Source organism: Pseudophryne corroboree, chromosome 5, assembly GCF_028390025.1.
Source record: "Pseudophryne corroboree isolate aPseCor3 chromosome 5, aPseCor3.hap2, whole genome shotgun sequence".
NCBI classification, from domain to species: Eukaryota; Metazoa; Chordata; class Amphibia; order Anura; family Myobatrachidae; genus Pseudophryne; species Pseudophryne corroboree.
The window spans coordinates 395,673,028-395,693,529 of record NC_086448.1 but is presented as its reverse complement, the minus strand read 5'-3'; the positions used below and the strand labels follow the sequence as shown (position 1 = coordinate 395,693,529).

Here is a 20,502-nt window from a genome sequence, read left to right as displayed (position 1 = left end):
TTGTTCTTGTCTCAGGAGAAAATCCTGAAGCTTCAGGACAGGATTCGTTGCTTCCTTTCTCGTCCGCAAGTGTCGATACATTCGGCAATGCAGGTGCTTGGCTTCATGGTCTCGGCATTCGACATGGTGGAGTATGCTCAATTTCATTCTCGCCCCCTCCAGAGGCTGATTTTAGCTAAGTGGGATGGCCTGCCTCACCTGATCAGGTCTCATATGATCTCTTTGACTCCGGAGGTCCGTCTGTCGCTGGTCTGGTGGCTCCAGGACCAACAATTGTGCAGGGGCCGTCCCTTCTGGATATCCAACTGGGTCCTGTTGACAACAGATGCCAGTCTAAGGGGTTGGGGCGCGGTGCTGGAGCAACACTCCTTGCAGGGTCGGTGGACCAAGAAAGAATCTCTCCCCTCGATCAACATTCTGGAATTGCGGGCGGTCTTCAGTGCGTTGAATCTAGCCCAGTATTTGATTCAGAACCGGCCTGTTCAAGTACAGTCGAACAACGCCACCACAGTGGCTTACATAAATCATCAAGGCGGCACTCGAAGCCGTCTGGAATTGAAGGAAGTCTCACGGATTCTACGTTGGGCAGAACGCCATCTACTGGCAATATCGGCAATATTCATTCCGGGTGTCCTGAATTGGGAAGCGGACTTTCTCAGTCGACAGGACGTACATGCCAGCGAGTGGGGCCTCCATCCAAAAGTGTTTCAACTCCTTGTGGAAAGGTGGGGTCTTCCAGATGTGGATCTGATGGCGTCTCAACACAATCACAAGGTTCTGGTCTTCGGAGCAAGGACAAGGGATCCTCAAGCAGCATTCGTGGATGCGTTGGCTATGCCGTGGAGGTTTCGGCTGCCGTACGTGTTCCCTCCGGTGTCACTCTTGCCCAGGGTAATTCGGAAGTTCAAGCAAGAAAAAGGAAATCTGCTTCTCATAGCTCCAGCGTGGCCCAGACGGCACTGGTTCTCAGACCTGCAAGGCCTATCGTCAGAGCGTCCAATTCTACTTCCACAACGGCCAGACCTCCTCGTTCAGGGCCCTTGTTTCTACCAGGACCTAGCCCGGCTATCTTTGACGGCGTGGCTCTTGAAGCTTCCGTCTTGAGGGCTAAGGGTTTTTCTGAAGAGGTCATTAAAACTATTTTGCGGGCCTGGAAACCGGCTTCTGTTCGGATTTACCATAGGGTCTGGCATTCATACTTTGTTTGGTGCGCATCTCACAATTATGATGCTTCCAAGTTTAGTACAGCCAAACTTTTGGCTTTTCTGCAGCAGAGCCTAGATTTAGGCCTGCGTCTGGCCTCCCTCAAGATTCATATTTCTGCCTTGTCGGTGTGGTTTCAGAGAAAAATTGCGACTTTACCTGAGGTTCATACTTTCACTCAGGGTGTGTTGCGTATCCAACCTCCCTATGTTCTGCCTGTGGCTCCTTGGGACTTGACGGTGGTTTTGGAGGCGTTGCAGGAGCCTCCATTTGAACCTCATGGTTCAGCTGACCTTAAGTGGCTTTCCCTTAAGGTGGTGCTCTTGCTGGCTATTGCCTCTGCTAGTAGAGTGTCGGATCTGGGTGCCTTGTCTTGTAGTTCCTCATATCTGATTTTCACCGTGACCGGGCGGTTCTTAGGACTCGTCCCGGATATTTACGTAAGGTGGTTTCTTCGTTCCACCTTAATCAGGAGATTGTGGTTCCAGCCTTTGTCTCTCCTGATTTGTCTCCCAAAGAGCGGTCTTTGGAGGTGGTACGAGCTTTCTGTATCTATGTGAAGAGAACTGCTTCTATTCGAAAATCTGATTCTCTCTTTCTTTTGTTTGGATTTCACAAACGTGGCTGGCCTGCTCACAAGCAGACTCTGGCCAGATGGATTAGAATGGTGATTGCACATGCTTATGTGCAGGCTGGTCTGTCAGCTCCTGCTCACATTACGGCCCATTCTACTCGGTCTGTTGGACCTTCTTGGGCGGCCCAACGTGGTGAGACCCTTGAACAATTGTGCAAGGCGGCTACGTGGTCCTCCGGGAACACGTTCATAAGGTTCTATGCCTTCGATACTGCCGCTTCCCAGGCTGCTTCCTTTGGACGCCGGGTTCTTGTGCCCGCTACAGTGCGTCCCCTCCCATAAGGAACTGCTTTAGGACATCCCCATTGTCCAGACTTGTGGAGCCCAGTGTACCCCGCAGCAGAAAACAAGTTTTATGGTAAGAACTTACCTTTGTTAAAACTCTTTCTGCGAGGTACACTGGGCTCCAGAAGGCGCCCACCCTGACGCACTTAGCTTCTTTGGGTTCATTTGGCATTAGCCGCTGACACTTCTCTTGTCGTGAGAGTGTGGTGTATGTGGCTATTAACCGTTGTCTCTTTTCCTGCTATTGCATTGGGCTGGTTAACTAAAACTGAGCTCCTGTGCTGGGAGGCGGGGTTATATAGGAGGCGGCGCTGTGCATTCTGGGAACAGTCAAAGCTTTGAGTCTGTTGGTGTCTTGGATCAAGATCCTACTCTACACCCATTGTCCAGACTTGTGGAACCCAGTGTACCTCGCAGAAAGAGTTTTAACAAAGGTAAGTTCTTACCATAAAACTCATTTTTGCCCACCTCTTCTACTGAAACAAGACTTTTCTCTGGCTGGCTCCACAGGATTATCCACCGGATAACATTGGGATATTGTCGAGCGACAGCGAAAATGGCCCCAACACGGTCACAAGCTTTCTGGCCTCCCAGGATGCATTGGGGCCTCCACTATATAGTCCCACCCACTGACTCGGTCAGATCAGTTTTTCTGCTTGGTGCGGCAGGAAGCCGCATGGTCACAGGGCTGCTGTAAGAGCAGCCTCAAGCTTTTATTTTATTTTTATATTGTTTTTTTAGGGGACTTCTCTTAACAGCGTCTTAAACGCATGCTAGAAAGAGTCGCTCCAACAACTCCCCACCGGTTCTCAACAACGTTTACCTTCGGGTATCAGTGCTGTCTCGACGGGCGTCTGTGTCGGATGTTCTAGCAGGTCCAGCAGACGTAACCAGGCTGTGGCCGTAGCATGGGGAGACGGTGAGTCTATGGACTTCCTCTTATTAGAGGGGTCAGGACACAGCTACACTGATTTGGTGGAGACTACAAACAGTGTGTTGATGCGCTGAACATCTCAAATGTGACAGCGCTACGCTCCGGGGATCATAGGCGCCAGGACTAGGTAGAGGCCGCAATCCTGGGAGTTTAAGTCAACAAGGGGATTCAGACGCTCTCCTGGCCGCCCCTCCTCAGAGTTCATGGCCAGTTCCCGCGTGTCTCTCGTTTCATGAACTAAATGACCTCACTTCCGGCTCAGACGCTACCACGAGGGTACTCGGTCGCAGCTTAGACGCTGCGGTTGTGTACACTGGATATAAACCCGCCCAGACCGAGTCGCAGGCCTTAGCGTCTGCATACACGTGGAAGTCGCTCAGCGTCCGTGTCCGTTATCAGTAATCAAGAGCGGCAGTGTACAGTACACTAGTAGCGTCTGAATCCACTCAGCGTCTTACGAGCGTATTTGCTTGGATATGGAAGTGTGGTGAGTCTCCCTGTATCCCGCTCTACGGAGGCAGGGTATACAGTACTAAAAATTCCTTCTACTTCTTAGTGTGCATTGTTAATTTTTAGTACCTATTGCATATGAGACCTGTATATTACTGTGTTTTCTGCATGCTATGTTGAAAAAAGAACCAGTTTAAAACAGAAGTTCAATTTTCCTACTTATGTATAAGTTGTTATGGAGGTTGTATTCTCATATGGCAATGTCTAATGCTTTAACATGTGACTGACTGCTAGTATGTGTGCTGACTTTTCTGTGTAATGTCAGTCCTGTTCTGACCCTCAAATCAGGTGCACTGTGGTCAGATTGATCTCACCTCTATATACTGACATATAGGGTGATTTTCAGTCACAAATTGTGTAGTCAATAACAGGTTAATACCATGTCTGTGAGCGGCAAAAGTGATGATGAGAATTTATCAAGCACTCCTACAGCCCTAACATGCTTATCTTGTAAGTCTGGGGTAATTGATATGAATCAATTGGTCACTTATGAGGGGTTGTGTGCAAACTGTTTCGCTTTTCAGCGAAGTAAGAAACAAGAGTTGGTTCAACCACTAACAGAGCCACCATGGAATATGTTCGCAAAGACTGTCTTCATTAGCGGACAGGTTAGCTCCGGTAGCACCACCTCAGGGGTTAGGTTACACTATGAACCCATACATGCAGCTCCCTTCCTATGGTTTGGTTCCAGTAGCCTCTACAAGCAACCAAGGGACAGGTAAGACTAAGACAGATACGTCTGTGTGGCAGACTACACAAGATGATACATCGGATGATGATGAGACAATAATGATCAGTCGCAGAGTTTTAGTTCAGATGATGTAGCTGAACTTATTAATGCTGTGAAGGCTGTTCTCTCGTTGGAAGAGCCAGCCAAGACCGTATTTAAATCTAAAGCACATGTATTTAAACGAACAAAGTCAGTGAAAGCTGAATTCCCAGCGTCAGATGAGCTGACGGAAATGATGGATGAGTCTTGGGCGGCGCCCAGTAAAAAGTTTAAGATTCCTAAAAGATGGGATTCTTATTATCCGTTTCCAGCTGCGGATTGTTCGAAAAGGGAAGTTCCTCCAAAAGTCGATGCACATGTTCTGCGACTTGTGCATAAATCTGCTTTACCACTGTCATCTACCTCATTAAATGATGTCACAGACAGAAGGGTAGATAGCTTTTTGAAAAATATTTTTTCTTTAGTAGGAGCAGTGGTAAGACCTGCTATGGCTTCGGCCTGGGTAGCAAAGGCTATGGGCGAGTGGATAGAGGAACTAGAGAACAGTATCCCTTCTCCTACTGGGGAGTAAGAGGATCGGTTTTGCCGTTTAAGACAATCTGCCCAGTATTTGGAAGAAGCAGCAATTGATGTAGGTACAGTTGCTTCTAAAGCTTCAGCCTTAACAGTAGTCGCTCGGCGAGCAATTTGGCTACGTACCTGGAAGGCAGATGCGGAATCCAAGAAAGAATTGGAAGCATTGCCTTTTGCAGGTATTATATTATTTGGAAAACCTTTATCGGATATCCTAGAATCAGAGGCTGAATCGAAAAAGGTCAGAATTCCGGCTACCTATAACCCTAAGTCCAAGGGTTTAAAATTTCGCTCATTTCGTTGGCAAAGCAAAGAGAAAGCTAAAGAGGAGCCTAAGCAACCCCAGCCTGAAGAGACGGGCCTCCGCCTGGAGGATTCCAGGGTTGGGGGCCGACTCCTTCATTTTGCACACATATGGCAACAGTCAACAGATGCTTGGGTGCAGAAGGTAGTATCTCAGGGGTTTGGGTTCCCATTCAGGAGACGGCCTCCTCAAAGTTTTTTTTGCACCAGCCCGTCTCGTATAGAGTTGAAGGCCAATGCCCTGCAAGAAGCAGTCCAAAAATTACTGCAGTCAGGTGTGATTGTCCCAGTACCTCCATCACAAAGGGGACAGGGGTTTTACTCCAATCTATTTCTAATCCAGAAGCCAAATGGGTCATATCGACCAATTCTAAATCTGAAAATGTTGAACAGATACATATGGATCCCGAAGTTCCACATGGAGACGTTACGCTCCATAATGTTGGCTATGGAACCAGGAGATTACATGGTATCTCTGGATGTACGGGATGCTTACCTGCATGTGCCTATAGCACTGTCGCATCAGTGTTACCTCAGGTTTGCCATCCTCCAGGAACATTTCCATTTTTAAGCTCTGCCTTTCGGGCTAGCTACAGCACCCAGGGTGTTTACCAAGATCATGGTGGTTATGGCAGCTCGTCTGCGCAAACAGGGGATAAGAATATTCCCATACCTCAACGACTTGTTAATCTTAGCACAGTCGCAAGATTTACTGTTGAGCCATCTTCAACAGACGATAGTTTGTTTACAGAGTCACGGGTGGCTCATAAATTGGGAAAAGTCGTCCCTGAATCCGTCACAGCGGATGGTTCATTTGGGAGCCATATTGGATTCAGACCTACAGAAAGTTCTCTTACCAGAGAAAAAGATAGTCCAGGTGCAGGTTATGGCTCAGGAAGCGTTGCAAGCCCAGATAATGTCAGTCCATGCAGTAATGCGACTGTTGGGTCTGATGGTATCAACCTTCGACATGGTGGAATATGCGCAATTCCACTCCAGACCGTTGCAGCACCTTATTTTGACCAAATGGAACGGAAATCATCAAACGATAAAGAAGCAGATGATAAAGATTCCAGTAAATGTAAAAAAGGTCTCTAGCGTGGTGGCTACAGACAGACCATTTAAACAAGGGGAGACCCTTTTGGATAAAAGAGTGGCAAGTCCTGACAACAGATGCCAGCCTGCAAGGCTGGGGGGCGGTACTCGGAAGCCTATGGTTCCAGGGAAAAAAGTCGCCTGCCGATAAATCTGTTGGAGATAAGGGCCGTTTACTTGGCTCTAGTTCAGGCAAAGGACCATCTACAAGGAAGACCAGTCAAGATCCGCTCAGACAATGCGACGGCAGTAGCATACCTCAATCATTAAGGAGGAACTCACAGCAAGAGTCTGATGGAGGAAGTAACTCCCATTCTAAGATGGGCAGAACTCCATCTCCCGGCATTGTCAGCAGTATTTGTCCCAGGTGTACTAAATTGGGAAGCGGATTTTCTCAGTCTGCACACCATTCAGGAAACCGAATGGGCACTACACCCAGAAGTGTTTCAGACACTGGTGAACAGATGGGGTCTACCGGAGATGGACCTTATGGCGTCTCGTCTAAACAACAAGGTTCCGAGGTACGGATCAAGAACGAGGGACCCAGGAGCGGTCCTGGTAGACACACTGTCAGTAGAATGGAGGTTTCAGCTGGCATATCTATTCCCTCCAATATATCTGTTACCCAGAGTAGTGAGAAAGATGAAACAGGAAAAGGAGCAATCATTCTAATAGCTCCAGCTTGGCCAAGAAGGCATTGGTACACAGATCTGTTGAGAATGTCCGTGGAAGCACCGATACTGCTCCCTCAACGTCCAGATCTGCTAATGCAGGGTCCTTGTTGTCAGTCACCTGGATCGCCTATCTTTGACGGCGTGGCTGTTGAAACCTCTATCCTAGAGGCTAAAGGATTTTCGAAACAAGTAATCCAAACTATGCTTAGAGCAAGAAAGCCTTCTTCGGCCCGTGTGTATCATAGAATATGGCAAGCCTATATTCATTGGTGTACTGGAAAAAATTTCAATCCAAGATCTTTTAAAGTAGCTAGGATTTTGGATTTCCTTCAGGCAGGATTGGATAAGGGGTTGAAAGCTGCTTCCTTGAGGGTTCAAGTCTCAGCGTTAACTGTATGGTTTCAGCAGAAAATTGCTGATTTACAAGATGTACGTACGTTTTTTCAAGTAGTACATATTCAACCTCTATTTGTTCCTCCTGCAGCTCCCTGGGATTTGAATTTAGTTCTTAAATTTCTCCAGGGTCCTTTGTTTGAACCACTTGAGAGAGCAGATGTTAAGTGGTTAACGGTTAAAGTTCTTTTTTCACTGGCAATGGCGTCAGCCAGAAGAGTGTCGGGAAAGGAGATTTACATGATAATGCTCCTAAATCTAAGTTTTTTTTCCAGACAGAGCAGTTCTCAGAACGAGATCTAGTTATCTTCCAAAGGTGGTATCAAAGTTTCACCTGAATGAAGAGATTGTAGTCCCAGCTTTTCAGGTATCGGGACTATCTGCGGGAGAAGCGTCGCTGGACGTAGTCCGAGCTTTAAGAATCGACAGATCGTACTAGTGCCATCAGGAAAACAGATTCTCTCTTCATCCTCTACGGATTCCATAGGAGAGGTTGGCCTGCTAGTAAACAGACGCTGGCGAGATGGCTCCGAATGGTAATATCAGAAGCTTATTCTCATGCAGATCTCCCTATTCCGGCTAATGTCTCTGCACACTCTACACGTAAAGTAGGTCCTTCTTGGGCAGCACAGCAGGGTGCTTCAGCAGAACAGATATGTAGGGCAGCCACATGGTCTTCCATAAACACATTCATCAGACATTATGCCTTGGATACTTTTGCCTCTCATGACGCAGACTTCGGGCAAAAGGTCCTCCTGTGCAATCAGGAGCGTCCCCACCACTAAATGGCTTTGGGAATCCCAATGTTATCCTGTGGATAATCCTGTGGACCCAGCCAGAGAAATATACGTTATGGTAAGAACTTACCGTTGATAACGTGATTTCTCTTATGTCCACAGGTATCCACAGGGATCCCACCCTGATGCATCTGATTTCAGGATCTAGACAATCACTAAACCTCTTCCTTCTTGTATGGAAGGGTGTGCATGTGTGTTCTTATCGCCTAAACAGATCTCTGCCTGATGTTCCTGCCTAAATCGCTGTGGAATGAACTGATCTGACTGAGTCAGTGGGTGGGACTATATAGTGGAGGCCCGAATGCATCCTGGGAGGCCAGAAAGCTCGTGACCGTGTTGGTGCCATTTTCGCTGTCGCTCGACAATATCCCAATGTTATCCTGTGGATACCTGTGGACATAAGAGAAATCACGTTATCAACGGTAAGTTCTTACCATAACGTATATTTCTGCAGCAGGGCACATTGGTTTCCACAGGGAAACTTCGGGGTGTAGTGCGGGATCTTGATCCAGAGTTACCAACAGGCAAATCTTTGACTGTCCCAGGATGCATTAGGGCCTCTATAACCTTACCTCCAGGCACTGAGAGCTCAGTTTCGAGTGGTGCCTGAAGGCAGCAGGTCACCTGACAGGCGGGCTGCACTGGGCAGCCCTGAAAAAGCTAAGAAGCCTTCAAGAGCCGCAGCACTATAATGTCAGGGTGACGATCAGTGCTGCGTGTCCGTCACCTCCCAAGCGGTGTCGCATACTCACGCGGCTCGGTTCCCGTGTACTTGCGGTGGAGACGCTCCGGCTTAGGCACTGGTTGCAGACTCTCTCTTGGTTCGCGTGGCTGCTAGGAAGGGAGGACGTGAGAGGGTCCCCTAGGCGGGTCCCGCTATTAAGTCGCGTTCCTGATCGCAGTCTAGGGAGACGGACTGCGACGCTGGCGTGGACACTGTCACTGAACAGGGACCCCACTATATCCGCCAGGACATAGGAGTGCAGGTACGGGTGTACTAACTCCCTATTGGTAAGGTTCCGTAGTACTGGCGGTGAGTTCCAGCATAGGCCTATCCGTTTAGTAGATAGACAGTGTCTAGTTAGACAGTCAATAGATAGACACCATATATTAGACAGACATTAGGTCGACAGGGTCAAAAGGTCGACAGGGTCAAAAGGTCGACAGGGTCAAAAGGTCGACATGATAATTGTCGACATAAAAAGATAGCCAAATGTGTTTATTTAATTTAACATGTTTTTGGATTATTTCATATTTTCACTATCCATGTCGGCATAGAGTTGGTTATAAACCTTGTGGCGAGCACAGCGAGCCACCGTGCCCGAAGCGTGGTGAGCGTATGCCTTTCTGCAATTGGGGTGCCAGATGACAAAACTATCCACACAAAGCACAAAAATGCAAAAAACATGGTGTCTACCTTTTTCATGTCGACCTTTTGACCCTGTCGACCTTTTGACCTGTCGACCTTTTCCATGTCGACCTTTTGACCTGTCGACCTTTACCATGTCGACCTTTTGACCCTGTCGACCTAATGTCTGTCTAACATATGGTGTCTATCTATTGACTGTCTAACTAGACACTATCTTTCATACCGGAACCCAGCATAGGTTAGTCGGCCCTTGACCTGTAGCCTCTCCCCCGGCCCAGGGTGCCATCTCCTCACAGATTTCCTGCCCTGGAGCTGCCTCACACTCTCACTCAGTTCCTGACAGAGACGCTGGGTGCCATCTTCTGAACATAGCTGCTACTGGTCTCTGGGATTGCAGGGCAAAGTCTCCCTTGTAAAGCCGCCTGTACACAGCGCTGAGACTTTACAGACACTTGTGTAGTCTACATGTCTTCATACAGACAGCGTTGGTTAAGAAAGAGTGTACCTATTACAGTATATTTCTCTTATGTCCTAGAGCAGGCATGTCCAAACTGCGGCCCTCCAGCTGTTGAGAAACTACACATCCCAGCATGCCCTAACACAGCTTTAGCATTCTCTGACAGCAAAACTGTGTCAGGGCATGCTGGGATATGTAGTTTCTCATCAGCTGGAGGGCTGCAGTTTGGACATGCCTGTCCTAGAGGATACTGCGGACCACATTAGTACCATGGGGTATAGACGGGTCCACTAGGAGCCTTGGGCACTTTAAGAAATCAATAGTGTGCACTGGCTCCTCTCTCTGTTTCCGTCCTACCAGACTCAGTTTAGAAAATAAAAAAAACACTTGACTGCTTAACCGCGCCTATGTGGAAGTCATTAATAATAATGAAAATTAAGAGTTACCCTGATATAATGCGCTGCCGTAAACACTGTATGGGTGTATAAATGGAATATGAAGAAGAATAAGAAAGCAGGCTGCGCAAAATAGCAGGGAAAAGTAATAAACATGAGAGCTGACTTATGACTGAAAAATGTATTATACAATTGTCACTAAAAACATATATACACTGCTCAAAAAAACAAAGGGAACACTTAAACAACACAATGTAACTCCAAGTCAATCACACTTCTGGGAAATCAAACAGTCCACTTAGGAAGCACCGAGGCCTCTCCCTCTTCGAGAGGACCTTTTGCAACAGGTGCCGTTCGCTTATCAAGACTTTCCGCGGCTATGTTTGACGGCATGGAGGTTGAACGCTAGATCTTAGCTCGGAAGGGTATTCCGAGCAGGGTTATTCCTACCCTGATACAGGCTAGGAAGGGACTAAACATTATCATCGCATTTGGAAAAAATATGTCTCTTGGTGTGAATCCAAGAAATTTCCTACGGTGGAGTTTAAACTGGGACGGTTTCTCCTCCTCTTGCAAGCAGGTGTGGATATGGGCCTGCGTTGAAAGTGGCTCTGCACATCCAGCCTCCCTTTGTGGTGCCGACGGCACCCTTGGATCTTAACATGGTGTTGCATTTCCTGAAATCGGATTGGTTTGACAGGAAGCTGAGGTCAAGTTTCGCACGTGGAAGGCTGTCACTTTGTTGGCATTAGCTTCTGCTCGATGTGTGTAGGAATTGGGGGCGCAAAAGGTATTGAGGCGTGGGTTCAGGCGTTAGAGGATCAGCTGCCTGAGGATATTTCTGACAATGCCAGACAGCACCTGTCTCACTGCCGCCTATTACATTCGGGAGGCATCCCCTGAGGCGGGGGTACTGGCAGCCAACGCGACTGCCACTTCTGTCTTGGCTCGCCGTAGACTGTGGTTAAGTTCGTGAAAAGTGGCTTTAGACTCCAAGAAAACCCTGGAGTTACTCCCCTTCACTGGGGACATTTAATTTGGAGAGGTCCTCAATAAAATAATGTCTGAGTTAGCAGCTGCTAAGACTGCTTTTCTTCCTCCTCCTAATCCTTCTATATAGATGGCGAAGACTACCACTTTTCGTTCCTTTTGACCTCAAGGGACAGCCAAGGGTCAGACTTACCCCAGACAATCTCGTTCTCCCAAGACCACTAAGCCCAAGATGAAACAGCCCTGGGCAGCCAGTCAACCTGCTTCTAAACAAGTCAAGCCTGCCGCATGACAGGGCGGGCCACGTGGGTGATACCAGGGTGGGAGGCCGACTTCTACAGTTCACCCAGGTCTGGTTAAACACTAATTCAGATGCTTGGGTACTGGAAGTTGTCTCTCACGGGTACACTGTCTCCTTCAAGAGACCTCCCACTCACCAGTTCTGCACCACGGTACTCCCTTCGGATCCGTTGAAGGCGCAGGCTCTACAAATGGTGGTAGGTTCCCTTCTGAGTACAGGAATGGTTGTGCCAGTGCCTCAGTCCCAGCATTGCAGAGGCTATTATTTGACCCTGTTTCTATTGCAGACACCCAGTGGGTTTTTTCGGCTGATACTCAACCTCAAATCATTGAACAAGTTTGTGAGGGTAGCCAAGTTACGTATGGAAACGTTGCGCTCAATCGTGCTGGCTATGGAACCCAGAGATTACATGGTATCCCTGGATACACAGGATGCTTATCTGCATATTCTTACTGCATATTCCTATTGCCAAATCCAGGGGCCACTTCTCTCTGCTCATCCTTCTGGACCTCTCTGCTGCCTTTGACACCGTGGATCATTCTCTCCTCCTCCGCACACTCCAAAACATTGGCCTCTCTTGCACTGTCCTTGACTGGTTTTCCTCTTACCTCACCAACCGCTCCTTCTCTGTGTCTGCCTTCATCACCACCTCACACCCTTCCGTCCTTCCTGTTGGTGTCCCTCTGTCAGGAACCACAGTTCACGCACTGCTCGCACACGCCACTTACTGATACGCTGGTGTATTCTGTGCCGCAGATCAGCCATTGGTGCTTTCAGTAGTTACTAGCATGATTTCCACTGACTCTGGCAGAGTCACATGATACAGAGTCACATGATACAGAGTCACATGATACAGAGTCACATGATACAGAGTCACATGATACAGAGTCACATGATAGAGTCACATTTCCTGGTTACTTACCTGCTGCCAGAGACTTCCACTAGCTCCATCTTAGTGTGTTACCAGTCTGCGGTGCCCAGCCCAGGATTCCTCTCACAGGCTCCGGATATCCTCAGCTACCCAAGCACTCCAGAGTTCACCATCTCCGATATACTTACTTTTTCATGTCACCATCGGACTCACCATCGATGGTTAAGCACTTCAGTATAATCCGGTATTAAGCATCCCTGTATACCTGAGTGTCTCACAGCCTCCACAGAGGAACCTGAGCAGAGGGCCGTGACCTGCCCGTCAGGCGCAGCGAAGACCATATCCCCTGGCGGGGGTCACTGGCGAAAACCCCTGGCGAGTTGGACTCCGCGCCTCTGCTTCAGGTCTGGCCAATTCTCTGTGCTCACTGTGTAAACTTCCGGAGTGCTCCAGCATATGACTTGTCCATGTCTCAAGCCACCTAACTTCTGCCTCCCTGCACCCTCCACTGGCTCACCCAGGTCATTACCGGGAACACAATCAGACCAGCCCCTGACAGATTGTTCAAGGCCGATGGACTCGGCACATGACCACAGTGTGGGCCCAGCGGCTCTTCAGGATGTTATTTCACGAATAGAGACACAGGAAGCCACGCAGCAGCAAGTCACTACCTACCTACAGGAAGTGTCCATTCACTTGGATGTTCTCCAGCAGTCACTCAGGTCACCTGCCCCTGTAGTGTCCACTCCACCAGCTGCTCATTCTTCTGTGTCTGTCTCTCACTTACAGCTTCCTGCTCCTAATAAATATGCTGGCAACCCCAAGCTCTGTAGAGGATTTCTCATTCAATGTGATATCTAATTTGAACTACAACCACAGAATTTCCCTTCTGCTAGGACCAAGATAGCTTACATTGTCTCCCTGCTAACTGGTTTAGCTTTAAGTTGGGTATCACCGCTGTGAGAAAGGTCTGACCCTTTACTCACTGATTACTTCAAATTTGTTTCCGCATTCAGACGCATGTTCGACGAGCCAGGTCGAGCAGCGTCCACCTCTACAGAGATACTCCGTATTAAACAAGGCTCCCGTCCTATGGGACAATTTGTAGTCCAATTCCAGACCTTGGCTTCCGAATTAAAGTGGAACAATGAAGCACTAACTGCTGCTTTCTGGCTAGGAGTTTCGGAGCGCATTAAGGACGAGTTGGCTACCCATGATCTTCCAGTTCAGTTAGAAGATTTGATCTCCCTGTGTGTCAAAATAGACCTACGTCTCAGAGAGAGATGTCTAGAGCGGCAGGAAAAAGTTTTCTCCAGAGTTTCTTCCACGCCTCTGCATCGTCCAGTGACTGCTAGTACAGAAGAACCTAAGCAAGCAGGTAGATCTAGGCTCTCACCGGAAGAACGATCTAGGAGGCAAAAAGAGAAATTGTGTTTGTATTGTGCCGCTTCCGGTCACTTTATCGGGTTCTGTCCTGAGCGTCCGGGAAAACACCAAACCCTAACCTGCAACGGGGGAGTCAGGTTAGGCCGTTTAATAAAGTCTCCTCCTTCTCCTGACTTAGTACTTCCAGTTACCCTTGTGACTCCAGCAGATTCCTATCACGTCCCTGCCCTGGCGGACTCTGGGGCAGCAGGGAACTTCATTACCTCAGACCTTGTCAAAAAAAGTAATATTTCAGTTTCGTCATTGTCTCCGCACCTCTATCTGACTGCAGTCGATGGTAATAAAATTCTTGGCAGTGATATCACACATCAGACAGCTTCTGTTATCATCCAAGTGGGGATTCTTCATCAGGAACGCATTAAGTTTCTCATCATTCCTAAATCTTCTTACGACATTGTGCTAGGGTTGCCGTGGTTACGACTCCACAATCCTCACATCAATTGGGCTTCTCTTCAGATAGAGGAATGGAGTGATTATTGCCAGAAGCATTGCACGAGTGAAGTAACTCCTATCCGGTCTACTAAGATTAAGCCCTTGCCTGGCCTACCCACAGCATATGAAGAATTTTGTGATGTATTCAGTGAACAGGCTGCTGATGTGTTACCTCCTCATCGCAAATGGGATTGCTCCATTGACCTTCTTCCCGGAAAGTCCCCTCCTAAGGGGCGCACATACCCACTCTCTGTACCCGAGACTAAAGCAATGTCCGATTACCTTCAGGAAAATCTGCAAAAAGGTTTCATCCGCCCTTCCTCCTCTCCTGCTGGAGCGGGTTTCCTCTTTGTGAAAAAGAAAGATGGAGGCCTGCGTCCCTGCATTGATTACAGAGGCTTAAACAACATAACAGTCAAAAACAGTTATCCTCTTCCTCTCATAACTGAGCTGTTCGATCGTGTCAAGGGAGCAAAGGTCTTCACCAAACTGGACCTCAGAGGAGCATATAACTTAATCAGAATCCGTGAGGGCGATGAATGGAAGACAGCTTTCAACACCAGAGATGGGCATTACGAGTACCTTGTAATGCCCTTCGGATTAAGTAACGCTCCTGCAGTTTTTCAAGAGTTTGTGAATGATATATTCAGAGATGTAGTATATCTCGACGACATCCTGATATTTTCCCAAGATCTCCAAACCCATCGCAGTCAGGTGAAAGAAGTCCTGTCCCGTTTACGTGCAAATAAATTGTACGATAAACTCTCCAAGTGTACCTTTGAAGTACCCTCTATACCTTTCTTGGGGTACATTATCTCCGGCTCAAAATTACAGATGGATCCCGAAAAACTTGAGGCCATCAACGGTTGGTCCCAACCAACTACACTAAAGGCTGTCCAGCGCTTCATTGGCTTTGCCAATTATTACAGAAAATTTATCAGGGGATTCTCCACGCTCATCTCTCCAATTACAGCCCTGACCAAAAAAGGAGCAAATCCCGCCGCCTGGTCTGAAGAAGCCTTGTCCTCATTCCATCTGCTAAAACAAGCCTTCATCTCGGCACCTATTCTCCAGCAACCAGACCCTGATAAGCCCTTTTCCCTTGAGGTTGATGCCTCTAATGTGGGTATTGGCGCAGTGCTATCCCAGACCGTGGAAGATGGGAAGCAACATCCATGCGCGTTTTTCTCACGAAAATTCCTTCCTGCAGAGAAAAACTACTCCATTGGCGATCAAGAGTTGTTAGCGATCAAGTTGGCATTGGAAGAGTGGAGGTACTTGTTAGAGTGTGCCAAATTCACCGTAACCATTTTTACAGACCACAAGAACTTGCTCTACCTCCAAGCGGCCCAGTGCCCGAATCCTCGCCAAGCCCGCTGGTCATTATTCTTCTCGCGTTTTGATTTCAAGATCTTGTATCGTCCAGGCTCCCAGAATGTAAAGGCGGATGCGTTATCACGGTCCATGGAGGAAGATGTTCAGCCTCATGACCAGCGTCCCATCATCAGTCCCACTGCCTTTGCCACCACTCACGTGTCTCCTGTGCCACCTCCAGGGAAAATATATGTGTCGCCTGAACTTCGGCCGAAGTTACTATCCTGGGCTCATGCCTCACCATTTTCTGGTCATCCTGGGGTTCTCAAGACACTTGAACTTGTTCGTCGCTCTTACTGGTGGCCCAAAATTAGGAAAGACGTCCAAGATTTTGTGGCCTCTTGTTCCACATGTGCCCAACATAAAGTACATCGCCAAGCTCCTGCAGGTGCTCTACTCCCATTGCCCATTCCTACGCGTCCATGGACACACTTATCCATGGACTTCATCTCAGAGCTCCCAAAGTCCCAAGAGTGTAATACCATCTGGGTAGTGGTGGATCGATTCTCAAAGATGGCACACTTTATACCACTCACCGGTCTACCTTCGGCTCCCAAGCTCGCCCAAATATTCATACAGCATATTTTCAAGATTCATGGACCTCCTACAGAAATTGTCTCTGACCGTGGTGTACAATTCGTAGCCCGCTTCTGGAAATCCCTATGTTCTGCCTTACAAGTGAAGTTAAATTTCTCCACAGCGTACCACCCCTAGTCCAATGGGCAAACGGAGAGGGTCAACCAGGACCTTGAAGCATTCCTCAGGCTATACATTTCCTCTTCACAGGATAACTGGGTTAGTTTACTTCCTTGGGCAGAGTTCGCTCATAATTTCAGGTACCATACGGCTACGGGTTATTCACCATTCTATATTGTGTACGGTCAACATCCGCGTCCACCTAACTTCGAGGCGCTACCAGCTTTAGAAGTGCCAGCTGCATCTTCTACACTCAAGCACTTCTCTCTAGTTTGGAAAAATGCTCAAGAAAGCTTCCAAGCGATATAAAATCTTTGCTGATCGCAAACGGCGAGCTGTTCCTCTGCTGAAACCTGGAGACAAAGTTTGGCTTTCCACTCTGAATCTACGTTTAAGGGTTCCTTCCATGAAGTTTGCCCCTCGATTCATAGGCCCATACTCCGTGGAACAAATGATCAATCCTGTGGCATACAAGTTAAAACTACCAGCCTACCTGAGAATACCTAATTCTTTCCACATCTCTTTGCTGCGGCCTCTCATTCTTAACCGCTTCCAAAAATCTTCCCCTGAGTCCCCCAGAGTCTACACCCGTCGAGGAGTTGAGTTCGAGGTCAATAAAATTGTGGATTCTCGCCAGAGATATGGGCATATCCAGTATCTTATCGATTGGAAGGGCTATGGCCCATATGAGAGAAGCTGGGTTAATGCCTCTGATGTTCACGCTCCTCGTCTGATCTCAGCCTTCCACAGGGACAATCCTTCCAAGCCTCGTGGGTGTTCGGTGCCCACCCTAAAAGGGAGGGGTACTGTCAGGAACCACAGTTCACGCACTGCTCGCACACGCCACTTACCGGTACGCTGGTGTATTCTGTGCCGCAGATCAGCCACTGGTGCTTTCAGTAGTTGCTAGCATGATTTCCACTGACTCTGGCAGAGTCGCATGATCCAGAGTCGCATGATCCAGAGTCGCATGATCCAGAGTCGCATGATCCAGAGTCGCATGATCCAGAGTCGCATGATCCAGGTCTTCAGGTAATTACTTCCTGGTTCTGTGCATGCTGCTGCCGGCAGCAACCAATCAGCATCCTTCTGGGGGGATATAAGCAGGCTTCCCAGAGAGTCATCATTGCCTTGAACAACTTGTCAATTCTCCTGCAAGTTCTCCAGCATCGCTCTCAAGGCTCCAAGCTTGCTCCAGAGATCCGTTTACCTGTGTCCTGCTGTACCTGCCTTTCCTGGTTACTTACTTGCTGCCAGAGACTTCCACTATCTCCATCTCAGTGTGTTACCAGTCTGCGGTGCTCAGCCCAGGATTCCTCTCACAGGCTCCGGATATCCTCAGCTACCCAAGCACTCCAGAGTTCACCATCTCCGATATACTTACTTTTTCATGTCACCATCGGACTCACCATCGATGGTTAAGCACTTCAGTATAATCCGGTATTAAGCATCCCTGTATACCCGAGTGTCTCACAGCCTCCACAGAGGAACCTGAGCAGAGGGCCGTGACCTGCCCGTCAGGCGCAGCGAAGACCATATCCCCTGGCGGGGGTCACTGGCGAAAACCCCTGGCGAGTTAGACTCCGCGCCTCTGCTTCAGGTCTGGCCAATTCTCTGTGCTCACTGTGTAAACTTCCGGAGTGCTCCAGCATATGACTTGTCCATGTCTCAAGCCACCTAACTTCTGCCTCCCTGCGCCCTCCACTGGCTCACCCAGGTCGTTACCGGGAACACAATCAGACCAGCCCCTGACACCCTCAGGGTTCTGTCATAGGTCCCCTTCTGTTCTCCCTGTACACTTTTTCCCTGGGTGCGCTCATTAACTCCTTTGTCCTTCCGTAACACCTCTGTGCTGATGACACTCAACTCTACCTATCCTCTCCTGATATTTCCCCCTCTGTACTCTCTCAGGTTTCCAGCTGCCTCTCCGCAATCTCCTCCTGGTTGTCTGAGCGCACTCTGAAGGTCGACATGGACAAAACTGAACTCATCATCTTTCCCCCACCCAGAGCTACACTCCCTACCAATACCTCTATCACTGTTGACAACACTGTCATCTCCCCCGTTCCCCAACTCCGCTGCTTGGGCGTCACTCTTGACTCCTCCCTCTCCTTTGCACCCCACGTCCAAGCTCCGGCACAATCCTGTTTGTTCAAGCTTCGCAACATTGCTTGTATCAGGCCATTTCTCTCCCAGAGTGCAACAAAACTTAGCATCCACTCACTGGTCATCTCACAACTCGACTATTGCAATGTTCTCCTCACTGGCCTCGCTTGCTCCCATCTTGCTCCCCTCCAATCTGTCCTGAACTCTGCAGCTAGGCTTATCTTCCTCTCCCGCTGCTCCACATCTGCCACTCCCCTTCGACAAAATCTACACTGGCTCCCATTCCCCTACAGAATCCTCTTCAAACTCCTCACCCTCACATACAAGGCCATTTCTATTTCCACTGCTCCCTACATCTCCAACCTCCTCTCCCTTCATACTCCCTCCCGCCCCCTACGGTCGGCCAATGACCTCTCCACTGCCCTGGTCACTGCTTCCCATGCTCGAGTTCAAGACTATGCCTGTGCTGCACCCCTTCAGTGGAATTCTCACCCCCACTCCATTAGACTCTCACCGACCTTGCAAAGCTTCAAACGGGCACTAAAAACCCACCTATTCATAAAAGCATACCCTCCCGATGCATAACCTAGTCCTGATGCTGCTCCTCCATCCCCTTGCCTCATGTCTTAAACATCTCGGCTTTGCTTACATACTGCCATCAGGCTACCTCCTGCTTGCTTGCACCTCATGTCATCTGTCTGTCGCCCCTTCCCACTTGATTGTTAGCTCTTCAGAGCAGGGCCTTCTGTCCTCTTGTTGTCAAAGCCCTCTTCTCGACACATTTCACTCGCAGCTCTCTCCTACTCAGCGACCATCTTTAACCGGTTTTTCTACTGCTGGTCAAGGCTCATCTCCATCTATGGCCACCAGCCCCAAGTAGTATGATGGTTACTCCCTCGCTACTTGCATCTTAGCTGTATTATGTTTTGAGAATTGTGGTGCTCTTTTTTACCTGTTCTCTTATTTTTGTTATTTATTTACTGTAATGCAAAGTTTTGTCTCCCTGTACTGTCCTTTGTATGGCGCTGCGAAACACTTATGGCACCTTATAAATAAAATGTAATAATAATATTGCATCAGCAGTTCCTGCGGTTTGCTATTGGCGACAGTCACTAGCAATTCCAGTCTCTGCCGTTTGGACTGGCCACGGCTCCTTGGATCTTCACCAAGGTTTTGGCCGTGATGACGGCGTACCTCCGTCGCCAGGGAGTCAGAATCCTGCCGTACTTGGATGACCTGCTGATTCTGGCAAGTTCCTGCAAAGTCCTCCTTAGTCATCTACAATTGACGGATGGCTTATCAATTGGAAATCCTCACTGGTCCCAGCTCAGAGCATGGTGCACCTAGGGGCGCTTCTGGACACACGCAGTCAGAGACTGTTCCTGTCTCCAGAAAAGGTCCTGAGAATCCAGGACATATGACACTTCATCCGTCACCCCAGAGTGTCTATGCAATCGGCGATGCAAGTACTGGGTCTGATGGTGTCGACGTTCGACATGGTTGAGTACGCTCAGTTTCATTCCCACCCTCTGCAACAATTAATTCTTGCCAAGTGAGACGGCCTGCCTCATCAAATCCTGATCTTGTTGACTCCAGAGGCTTGTTTGTCGCTGACCTGGTGGCTCCAGGACCAGCAATTGAGCAGGGACCTTCCCTTTTGGATCTCCGACTGGGTCCTCCTGACGACGGACGCCAGTCTGAGGGGATAGGGATCAGTGTTGGTGCAACACTCTTTTCAGGGTTGGTGGACCAAGGAAGAATCACTCCTCCCAATAAACATCCTAGAGCTGTGGCGGTGTTCAATTCGTTATCACTTGACCTTCCTCTGGTACAGAACAAGACAGTTCAGGTACGGTCTGACAACGCCACGACAGTGGCATACATAAACCATCAAGGCGGCACTCGAAGCCGCATGGCTATGAAGGAAGTGTAAA

At 48.6% G+C, this 20,502-nt stretch overlaps 1 protein-coding gene across 6 annotated transcripts in view; it reads left to right on the top strand.

Moving 5' to 3' along the window:
- The window catches only part of TMEM245 (transmembrane protein 245), an 879,931-nt gene that overhangs the window by 126,568 nt on the left and 732,861 nt on the right, over window positions 1-20,502 (top strand). The window lies entirely within an intron of this gene.